The sequence below is a fragment of the Hypanus sabinus genome, chromosome 15, assembly GCF_030144855.1.
Source record: "Hypanus sabinus isolate sHypSab1 chromosome 15, sHypSab1.hap1, whole genome shotgun sequence".
Lineage (NCBI taxonomy): Eukaryota > Metazoa > Chordata > Chondrichthyes > Myliobatiformes > Dasyatidae > Hypanus > Hypanus sabinus.
Window position 1 is genome coordinate 22,417,029 of NC_082720.1, and position 12,047 is coordinate 22,429,075.

The 12,047-nt window shown below is 46.0% G+C and overlaps 1 protein-coding gene across 3 annotated transcripts in view; it reads right to left on the bottom strand.

Moving 5' to 3' along the window:
- Positions 1-12,047, bottom strand: part of rab24 (RAB24, member RAS oncogene family) — a 68,576-nt gene that overhangs the window by 15,304 nt on the left and 41,225 nt on the right. The window lies entirely within an intron of this gene.

Genomic DNA, 12,047 nt, shown 5'->3' on the forward strand with positions numbered 1-12,047 from the left:
TATTGTTTGAGTAGACTAAGAGCTGACTCAAAGCTCTTGGCCTTTCTCTGCTAGATTTCAGTTCCATGGTATCAGATCAACAAAATAATTGTTACTCCAGATCCGATACAGCACCAAAAACACAATACATTAAAGAATGGTAAAGAACACAATAATAAAATATGAATACATGACAGCTTATGTACATAGATTGACTGTAAGTCCAGAAGGTGACATAGCACAGGAGTGTCTGTACATACGGAGACTGATAGGAAGTGATAATGTAGTGCTGGTGGGGGTTGAGTTGGGTGGAGGTGTACCCTTACTGCTTGGGGTAACTGTTTTTGAGTCTGGTAGTCCTAGCATGGATACTAGGTAGTCTCCTTCCAAATGGGAGTGGGGAAAAGTGTCCATGAGCAAGGTGGGTGAGATACTTCATGGTATTACTGGCCCCTTTCTGTATATATGTCATTGATGGTGGGTAGGCAGATGCAGGGCTTTTCTGTCCATCACAGTGCATTTTCTGTACCATACAGTGGTACAGCATGTTAGGATGCTCTTCACTATGCGTCTGTAGAATTGTGTGACTATAGACGTGCACAGTCCAGCTCTCTTCAGATAGTAGAGACTTTGGTGAGCTTTCCTGATTCTGTTAGATGTGTTCTGGGACCATGAGAGGTTGTGTAATACGTGTACTCCCAGGAGTCTGAAACTGTTCGCAGTTTTCACTGCTGTGCCACTGACGTAAAGAGGGGTGTGAGTGGTGCGAGTTCTCCGGAAATCAAGAACCATCTCCCCTGTCTTGTTGACATTGAGGAAGCTGTGATTTGCCTGGGACTTGGCCTTGAGCTCTTCCCCTTCCACCCTGCAGGAAGTCTTATCATTCCTTGTAATGAGCCCCACCCACTGTTGTGTCATGGGTGAACTTGGCAATGTCATTACTTGGGTGTTTGGCCGTGCAATCAAGTGTGAGCAGAGTGTACAGCAATGGGCTCAGCACAGCCTGGGGGTCACCTGTGTTGTGGATCATGAGGAGGGAGGAGTGGCTGTGTAACCTGACTATCAGAAGTCTGTTGGTCCAGAAGTCCATCCGCCAGTTGCACAGTGCAGTATTTAGACCATAGAGGAGGATTTCTTCACCACAGTTTGTGGGACAATAGTGTTAAACACCAAAATGATCCAGAAGCAGTATTGTAACATAAGTGAACTTGTTTTCCAGGTGTATCTGGGCCAGGTGCATGACAGGTGTGTCAAATGTGTTCAGGAAAGTTTCCTTAATGAGCACATTGAAGTCCCAATGAGAGAGAGTGCAATACTTGATCTCTTAATAGGGAATGAAACAGGGCAGGTAACAGAAGTCTCTGTATTTTTGTCAACTTTGCATCGGATGATCATAGTACCTTTAGTTTCAAAGTAAACATGGAAAAATTTAGGTCGGGTTGCGGGCTGAGATTGTAAGTTGGAGAAAGGCCAATTTTGATTGTATCAAAAAGGATCTAGCAAGTGTGGATTGGGACACGTTGTTTTCTAGCGAAGGTGTATTTAGTTAGTGGGAGGCCTTCAAAAGTGAAACTTTGAAAGTACAAAGCTTCTATGTGCCTGCCCAAATAAAAGGTAACAGGTTTAGGGAATCTAGGTTTTCAAGAGATATTGCGACCCTCGTTAAGGGGGAGAAATAGAGGTGCACAGCAGGTTCAGGCAGGTAGGAACAAATAAGGTACATATGGAGTACAAAAAATGCAAGAGAACACTTGAGGTTGCCCAGGCAGACAAGGTGAAGGAAAACCCTGACGGATTCTACAGATATCTTAACAGCAAAAGGACTGCAAAGGACAAAATTGGACCTCTGCAAGATCAGAATGGAGCAAAAAGATGCGGGAGATCTTAAATGGATTTTTTAAATCTGTGTTAACTTGGGAAATAGACAAAGAGTCAAAGAGTGAGCAAAGTAGCAGCGAAGTCATGGACCCTATGTAGATTACAGAGGAGGGGGTGTTTGCAGTCTAGAGACAAATTAGAGTGAAGAAATCCTCAGGGCCTGACAAGGCGTTCCCTTGGACCCTGTGGGAGGCAAGTGCAGAAATTGCAGGGGCCCCAACAGAGATACTTAAGTCATTCTAAGCCACAGATGAAATGCCGGAGGATTGGTGGATAGTTAATATTGCTCTAGTTTAAGAAGGCTCTGAAAATAAACGAGGAAATCATAGGCCGGTGAGCCTGATATCAGCAGTGGGAAAGGTATTGGCAGGTATTCTAAAGGACCGGATAAATAAGTGGATAGACATGGACTGATTAAGGATAGTCAACATGGCTTTGTATGAGGTAAGTCATGTCTAACCAATCTTGGAGTTTTTCAAGGAAGTTGATGAAGGCAGGCAGTGAATGTTGTCTACATGGACTTTAGCTAGGCATTTGACAAGGTCCCACATGGGATGTTCGTCAGGAAGGTTCCGTTGTTTGGCGTTCAAGATGAGGTAGTAAATTAAAGTAGACATTGGCATTGTGGGAGAAGCCAGAGAGCTGTCATAGAATGTTGCATCTGTGACTGGAAGTAGTGGAGCACCATAGGGATCGGTGCTGGGTCCATTGTTTGTCATCTATATTAATGATCTGGATGATAATGTGTGTAACTTGTAAGGTTTCATTGATAATGTAATGGGTTCTCAGTAGCAGCAATGTTTGGGTTATGACTAGAGATAACGGGGTTTGGAATGCTGTTGTTCTTTCTTGTGAGTCTGGAAGAGAGATTTTCACAGTCTTTTGCCGAGGAGAGGAGACGTGAATGGAGAGAGTTGGTAGACTGTTAGACGGGGTGGACTTGGAGCAAGGGTCCGAAGGGCAGTGACAATCGGAGGAGGTCGATGGTGGACAATCAGCTTATCAGTGAGCTCCAACATTGCGCAATAGACTGTTTCATAAGATTGGGCCCTTTTATTTATTTTACGTTTTCTTTAGTAACCTTATAGTCAAAGTAAGAATTATAAAGTTTAATTGTGTAATCGCATATTGTGTACTGTTTGTTATTTCGGGGTACTGATTTGTAACAGGGGACACATTGCGCAGCATCCACCCGAACGAGATTTCTTAAATTTGACCAGGCCGGGGTGCTATCATCCCCTATATTTAGCCGCTAGCTGAAGCAAGAGTTACAACTGTGGGGGCTACGTTCAGGATTGATTCTGTTGGATGCTGTGCAATTACCCTGAAAAATGAACCAGTGGGGCAGATATTAGTACTCCGGATAAATTGTTAATTCCACTTTTAAGTACTGTTGAAGTTGCGATTGTGGGCGGAGGTTTGATAAAATGGCTGGTGCACGTCTTGTTTTAATGCAGACCAGCGCTGAGGTAGCGGTAGCTGGGGACGGAGACTTCAAGGACAGGGTTCTCTCATTTCTGAGGAGTGAGGGGAAAGAGTGGTCGGATTTGGAATGTCTAATTAGTCCACGTCACCCCATGAAGAGTGAGAATTCTGAGTTAGTATGCGCCCTTACTTCTCTGGCAAATAAATGGAACAATCAGATTCAAAGTCCCAGCTATGGCAGGCTTTGCCTATTCTTTGGATTAACACCCAGTCCTAAAGGGAAGGAGGAGTATGAAACTTGGGTGGAGTGGACCTCTCCATTGTTAGATGAGTGGCAGTGCTCTGATGATTAAAAGCGACAGAGATTGGTTGAAAGTTTGAATGGGCAGTCCACTGACGTTGTGAGAGCTGTCAGGTTGAAATATCCAGTAGTGACAGTTGTCAATTACATGCAAGCACTGGACAAGTCTTTTGCCCCGACTGGAATCCCAATGGAGTTCATGGTGGGGTTTCAGAGAAGCGGGAGAAGCTTTCTGCTTTTATTTTTCGGCTAGAGAGGCAGCTAAATCACTTGCAGCGCAGAGGGGCATTTCAGGTGACTGAGGTGGATCAGTTAAAAATGGACCAGATAGCCAGGGTCGCCCAGTCCCATGACCTGATTGCGTGGGGTGCCTGACAGTCTCGTAAGACGCACTCTCCTCCATCTTTTGTTGAGCTGATCAGAGAGGTACGGGAAGAGGAGAATGCAGCAGAGGCGCGGGAAGACTTCGTCAGCAGGGTACAGTCCTCGGTAGTGGTCCCCTGCGGTGAAATGACCACAGATAGCCTACCCTGGGGAGCGGTAGAGGAGATTGTGGCAGAGTTGAGAATGGAGATGTTTCAGCTGTTATCAGGGAGTGTGAGCCCCCCCATATGGTGGAGCTGATGGGGGGGGTGGGGGCAGATTCCCCAGGAGGACGAACAATGTAGAGGACTGCTGGCAGCAGGTGTCACGCCAGCAGGAGAGTGAGCCCCCAGGTACCTCAGCAGGGAGTGACGTTGGAAAAACCTAGAGGAGGCCCAGTGAGTGAACGGCCTGGTGTTTCTGGGGGAACACGTTCCCAGCAATGTACCAAGGAACCCCCGAAAGCAAAGGGCCCAATTCCTGAAGGCTTAGTGGGTTCATGCTCCAGTGTGTCACTACGAATAGAGGGTATTTATGCTAAAGCCATACTCGACACCGGGTCATAGGTCACGTTGCTGTACCATTTGTTTTACAACCAGTATCTAAAGCGTTTACCACTGACACCATTCACGGCACTGGAGATCTGGGGCTTAGCGCTAGTGATTATCCATACGACGGTCATTTGTCAGTGAAGCTGGAGTTCTCGGATCCTTGATACATGGGTGCTGGTTTGTCCGGACCCTGTTGAGAAGGGTGGCATTCAATTCTGGTGGGGACCAACATTCCTCTTGTGAAGTGGCTCATGGGGGCCTGCAAGGAGAATGTTGGCGAGAGCTTTCTGGGAACACTGTCTGTGAACCTGGTGTTTCGAGCTGCTTTTGAGGAAGTGCGTGGCAGCATCGGGCTGGATACCGAATTTAGACAAGGGACTATGTAGTTCACCCAGTCGGCCGGGGAAATTTCCCGGAGTGCCTGAAGGCGAAGCCCTCTTAGTGGACACTCCGGAAGACAATGAGTGGGAGTCGGGATTGCCTGCTGGGGTACTGGTGAGGCCCGAATTGTATAAGCCCTTGGTTGTACAGGTGAGCAGGATGGCAGTGATCGTCAGAAAACTACGAAGAGGGAGGTCACCTTCAAGCAGGGAATGCCCCTGGCACATTTGCTCTCTGTGACGGTATTGTCTAGTGTCCCTGTGAGACACGCCAGGGAGAAGCTATTGGAAAAGGGGGAACATTGAACACTGAGTCATTCAACTTCGGGGACTCCCCAGTTCCTGTGGGTTGGAAGAGGAGGTTGATAGAGAAGATGTTGAAGCTGGAAAGTGTCTTTTCCACTGACAATTTTGATGTGGGTTGTTCCAAGAGCACGCATCACACTATCCGGGTGACTGAGGACACCCTGTTCAGAGAAAGGTCGCGGCGACTGGCCCCTGCAGAGGTGGAGGATGTTCGGCAGCATTTGTCTAAGTTGAAGGAAGCTGGGATCGTCACCGAGTCTCGAAGCCCCCATGCGTCCCCAATAGTAGTGGCCCGAAAGAAGAATGGGAAGGTATGGATGTGTGTGGACTATAGGACTCTGAACAGGCACACCATCCCTGACCAGTATACTGTCCCGAGGACTGAAGACACGCTGGCCTGCCTGAGTGGTGCAAAGTGGTTCAGTGTGCTGGACTTGAGGAGTGGATATTTCTAGATCCCCATGAATGAGGCTGACAAAGAGAAAATGGCAGTTATATATGCCCTGGCATTTTTCCAGTTCGAAAGGACGCCCTAGGGCATCTCGGGAGCTCCTGCAACTTTCCAGAGGGTCATGGAGAAGATGGTGGGGGATATGAACTTGCTTGAGGTATTGGTATATCTGGATGACCTCAGTGTTTGCATCCACCTTGGAAGAACATGAAGCAAGGCTACTGAAGGTGTTGGGCTGCCTGAAAGCTGAAGGGTTAAAACTTTCCCTAGGCAAGTGCCAGTTCTGCCAAACATCTGTTAGCAATGTTGGGCACATAGTCTCATGGGAAGGGGTAGCAACGGACCCAGGCTGAGATAGAGGTGGTTAGCAATTGGCCAAGACTCCAAACTGAGCGCTCTGCGCTTGTTCCTCGGGTTCTGTGGTTACTATCAGAGGTTTGTGAAAGGCTACACGGAAGGGAATCACCCATTGAATCTGCTTCTGTGCGGTTACCCTCCCTTGGGAAGAAAGGGAGGGGGGAAAAGGACAGGAGGGTGGGGAGTATCTAAGCCTGTAGGAGCCCTTTGGACTGAGGTGGGATGCAAAATGTGAGGAGGCATTTCAGTTGCCAAAGGAGCTGCTGACCCAGGCGCTGGTGCTGGCTTTTGCAGACTCCCGATTACTGTATTTACTGCACACAGATGCCAGCAGAGAGGGTTTAGGGGATGTCCTGTATCAGGATCAGGGCTCTGGGTTGAGGCCAGTTGCGTTTGTCAGCTGGAGTCTGTCACCTTCTGAGAAAAACTATCCCACGCACAATTTCTGGCGTTGAAGTGGGCTGTGGTGGATAAGCTGAGTGACTACCTCTATAGGGCCAAGTTTGGGGTGAGGACGGACAACAACCCCCTAACCTATATCCTGACCTCGGTGAAACCAGATGCCACAGGCCACTGGTGGTTGGCGGTGTTGTCTGCCTATGACTTAAGCCTGAAGTACCGGCTGGGAAGCAGGAATGTTGATACTGATGCTTTGTCCCAATGGGCGCATGAGGGACTGGTCAGAGACGAGGACTGGGAGAACTTTCCTGCCCCAGGGGTGAAGGCCATGTGTCAGTTTGCCATCACCGTGAAGGCAGGGGGAAAGGAGGGGCAGCATCCAGCAGTGGATCAACTAGGGGATTCTGATGACGCCATCCCCCAAGTTTACTGTAACCGGACTGCTCGGAAGACAAATCAGCTGCTGGAATTTAGTTCTGGGGAAGTGGCTGCTGCTCAGCGAGATGATCTGGGCATTGTCCCTATTTGGTCCGCAGTTGAAAAGGGAGACATGGCTCAGGCAGAGAAGATGAAACACGGTTCAGTGCCTCCATTACTGAGAGTATGGCCTCAGCTGGAGTTGAAGAACCAGGTCTTATACCAGGTCACATCACCCCCAGACCCAGCTGGTCCTGCCCAAGAAGTATGATGATTCTGGACACTTGGGGGTTGAAAAGACCTATGGATTGCTCAGATACCCGTTTTACTGGCCCCGAATGAAGTCGGAAGTCGAAGAATACTGCAAGTCGTGCATTCGATGCATATGGTGGAAGCCACTGCCTATGCGGGCAGCTCCCTTGTCCCACCTGCAGAGTGCGGGCCTCTGGACCTGATGTGTATGAGTCAATAGAACCCGATGCCAGCAACACAGCGAATGTCTTAGTCATCACGGACCACTACAGCAGATATGCTCAGGCTTTCCCTACCAAGGACCAGAGGGCGCCTACGGTGGCAAAAGTCTTATGGGAGAAGTATTTTGTTTATTATGGCCTTCTCAGGCCAATACATAGTGCTCACAGACGATATTTCGAGAGCAGACTCATCCTTGAGTTACTGAGCATGCTTGGAGTCGAGAAGTCGAGGACCACGCCCTATCACCCACAGAGTGATCTCCAGCCAGAGAAGTTTAATCTGACCTTGCTAGACATGCTCGGGACCCTGGAGATCAGCAAGAAGAGCAGGTGTAGTCAATATAGTGGGCAACTGGTCCACAGTTATAATTGTACACAAAATGAAGCTACTGGGTACTCGCCATGTTACCTGATGTTTGGGCGCGAGGCGAGGTTGTGAATTGACCTTTGTTTTGGGATTGACGAGGGTGACTTACCACCAAAGACATACCTGAAGTATGTGTCTGACATGAGAAGAGTTGAAAAGGGATTATGAATCAGTTGGGGTCGCAGCTGCCAAGCAGAATCAAGGGAATAAGAGGAGGTATGATCAAAAGGTAAGGTTCTCCCAACTCCTGCCGGGAATCCTCACAAGGAATTTGGGGCTACCTGGAAAGCTTAAGTTGGCTGACCACTGGGCAGCTACGCCCTATGTGGTGGAGAGTCAGATGCCAAAACTACCAGTTTTCCGGGTGAAACCAGAGGATGGGAATGGGCCCGTCAAGATTCTCCATCAGAATCACCTGTTGCCCCGGGACAAGAGGAGCAGGTAGACCCAGAGCCCTGCACCTAGTAAGAGGACTCCTCGGAAACATGGGTTAACTACCGGGCCCCCAAGAGGCGAGGTTAGGACGGCCCCCACCCAAGAGGGATATTGATTTGGAGGATGAGGACCTGGATGTCTGGTATATGCTGTCTTTCGCTAACTTCCCATTGATTAAGGAAGAGACTCCAGGCCCTTCTCCCGTTGAGACAGGTGAAGTGGGCAGCCTGGGTTCTCTGTAGCAGCAATGTTTGGGTTATGACTAGAGATAATGGGGTTTAGAATGATGTTGATCTTCCTTGTGAGTCTGGAAGAGATTTTTCACGGTCTTTTGCTGGGGAGAGATACGGAGAGGAGACGCGAATGGAGAGAATTGGTAGACCACTGGATGGGGTGAACTTGGAGCAAGGGTCCGAAGGGCAGTGACAATTGGAGGAGGTCAATGGTGGACAATCAGCTTATCAGTGAGCTCCAACATTGCACAATAGTCTGTTTCATAAGATTGGGCCCTTTTTCTTTTTTTTCGTTTTCTTTACTAACCATATAGTCAAAGTAAGAATTATAAAGTTTATTTGTTTAATTGCATATTGTGTACTGTTTGTTATTTCGGGGTGCTGATTTGTAACAGGGGACACATTGCGCAACATCCACCCAAATGAGAATTCTTAAGTTTGGCTGGGCTGGGGGCTATCACCCCTATATTTAGCTGCTAGCTGTAGTGAGAGTTACATGTGGTTAACTTGATCAGCAATTTGTAGATTACATCAAGACTGGGGATCTAGTGGACAGAGAGGAAGACTATCAAAGCTTGCAACAGGATCTGGACCAGCTGTAAAAATGGGCTGAAAAGTGGCAGATGGAAGTTAATGCAGACAAGTGTGAGGTGTTGCACTTGGTAGAACCAACTAAGGTAGGTCCTACACAGTGAAAGGTAGGGCATTGAAGAGTGCAGTAAGCAAAGGGATCTAGGAATACAGATCCATAACTCACTGAAAGTGGCAGCCCAGGTAGATAGAGTTGCAACTAAAGATTTTGGCACATTGGCCTTCATAAATCAAAGCACTGAGCACAAGAGATAGGATATTATGTTGAAGTTGTAGAAGATGTTAATGAGCCTAATTTGCAGTATTGTGTGCAGTTTTGGCCACCTACCTACATGAAAAATATAAGTAAGATTGAATGAGTGCAGAGAAAATGTACAAGGCACTGCAGGACCTCAGTTATAAGGAAGGATTAAATAGGTTAGGAGTTTATTCTTGGGATTTAGAAGATTGAGGGGAGATTTGATAGAGGTATCAAAATTATGAAGGGCATTGATAGCAAAAATGCAAGGAGGCTTTTTCCATTGAGGTCATGTATTCAGGGTGAAATGTTTAAGGGGAGCACAAGGGGAATCTTCTTCACTCAGAGGGTTGCGAGTGTGTGGAATAAAATGCCAACGCAAGTAGTGCATGCAAGCCTAATTTCAATGTTTAAGAGAAGTTTGGATGGGAGGGATATGAAGGGCTATGGTCCGGGTGCAAGTCGATGGGACTAAGCAGTTTTTATAGTTTGGCGTGGACTAGAAGAGTCAAGGGGCCTATTTATACTGGAATTTAGAAGGATAGAGGGGATCTGATTGAAACATATAAGATTATTAAGGGATTGGACATGCTAGAGGCAGGAAACATGTTCCCGATGTTGGGGGAGTCCAGAACCAGAGGCCACAGTTTAAGAATAAGGGGTAGGCCACTTAGAACGGAGTTGAGGGAAAACTTTTTCATCCAGAGATTTGTAGATCTGTGGAATGCTCTGCCTCAGAAGGCAGTGGAGGCCAATTCTCTGGATGCTTTCAAAAAAGAGTCAGATAAAGCACTTAAAGATAGCAGAGTCAAGGGATATGGGGAGAAGGCAGGAACGGGGTACTGATTGTGGATGATCAGCCATGATCACAGTGAATGACAGTGCTGGCTTGAAGGCCTACTCCTGCGTCTATTGTGTATTTCCATGCTGTACTTTTCCATGACTCTAATGTAGTTCGAGATGGGGGAGAAGTAACTCAAAGGTCTTCCGTCAATATCTGACTCTAGTTTAATAAATATTTCATTTCAGATTCCCTGATAAAAGTAATTAGCTCTGCAGAAGTGTAACACTATTGCCTTTACTCAGTTCTGAATGTCTACCAAATTTCTCAGATAAAAGCTGGCATTTCTGAGTGGAGCTATTGGTTTTTAAATAGGAAACCCTGGTATATTTTACCATCCATTTAGGGGAAAAAATACACTATTGTGAGATTGAATTTTAGTTTGTCGTTCAGTTTATGGATCAATGCAACTGCTAGTGTAATAGAACAGAAGCACACTTCTTTTCCATTCATAATAAATATATCAGAAAAGTATTATCAATGGCAATGTGATTTTGTTTATTAATCAGAATAAAATGAATTCATCATAAAAATAAGGATTAAAAAAAAGCTATTCAAATGAGCAATCCATTTAAAATCACAATTATTTTTTAAAAATCCAGCATAATTAATTGGTGTACACTTGTGCTGTAAAAGATGGTGAATGAATTTGAAATGTTTTTCCAAAGCAGTGGGATCAAACTATTTTGGACCATGGCTGCTCCCTGATATGGGCAATAGGCACGCTAATGATTTTGGAAAACCACAGTATGTGTACGTATGCATATATATTATTATTTTTTAATTTGGTCGCATTTAAATTTCTTTAGCCTCTACACCAGTTCTGTTCATTTGTTTTGATATAATTAGGATATAATGAGGATAAACAAGCAGGCATTCCACAAGTACATGCTACAGTGTACTAAAACAGAATGGCTTTGGCTCCCTTACGCCATGAACACTGGGCAACACCAATAGACACAATGATTTTTAAAAATGAATTTTCCCAAGCTCCAACTGACATGTTTTGACTATTAATCCTTCAACATCTAACACACATCTTACACTGAAACTACTCCATGAATGAATCCAGAAATAAGGCAATCATTCTGGTAATGTTGCCTTCTCTACTTGTTGCAATCCAATCAAAACTTTGCAGATAATATTTCTATCCCAGCAGACAAGACCAATCAGTGTAGCTCGATGGGAAAATTTTTAACAGAAATGCTTTGCTGAATTAGATAACATTTCAGGCATGATTGAGCTGACGCTGAGTACACTTTTGCAAATATTGCCTCTCGGATACCAGAACCAAAGGCTGACTGTGTTGCAACAGATTCCAAAGCATTACCATTGTAAACAGAACACAAAAATATCTATTAATGCCAAACAATTTCCTCACATATTATTGCAGCATGATGGAAAAAGGTATTAGAAAGACGAATAATCACAAATACTGCTCTTGTTGATCACTGTCACGTAGAACACGAGAAAATGGAGGTAGTCCCAGAGAGATACAGAGTGGAAACAGACCCTTGACCCACCAAGCTATGACAAACATCAACTAAGCATTAGTAATTCTACATTAATCCCATGTTTTTAATTAGACCATAAGGCCGTAAGATATTGGAGTGGACTTTTGCGATTTGACCCATCAAGTCTTCTCCACCATGTGATCATAGGCAATCCACTTCCCTCTTAACCCCATTCTCCTGCTTTTTCCCCGTGACCTTCCACACCCTTCACTTAACCCCAACCTCTGCCTTAAATACACCAAATGACCTGAACTCCACAGACTCACCACCCTCTGGCTAAAGAAATTCCTCCTGATCTCCACTCTGAATGGACATCCCTCTATTCTGAGCTGCGCCTTTTGGCCATAGACCCCTCCAACAAAGAAAACATTCTCTCCACATCCACTCTATATGGCCTTTCAACAATCGACAGGTTTCAATGAGATCCACCCCTCATCTGTCCAGCAAGTACAGGCCCAGAGCCATCAAACACTCCTCATGTGATAAGCCTTTCAATCCCAAAATCATTCCCATGAACCTCCTTTGAACCCTCTCCAATGTCAGCACAT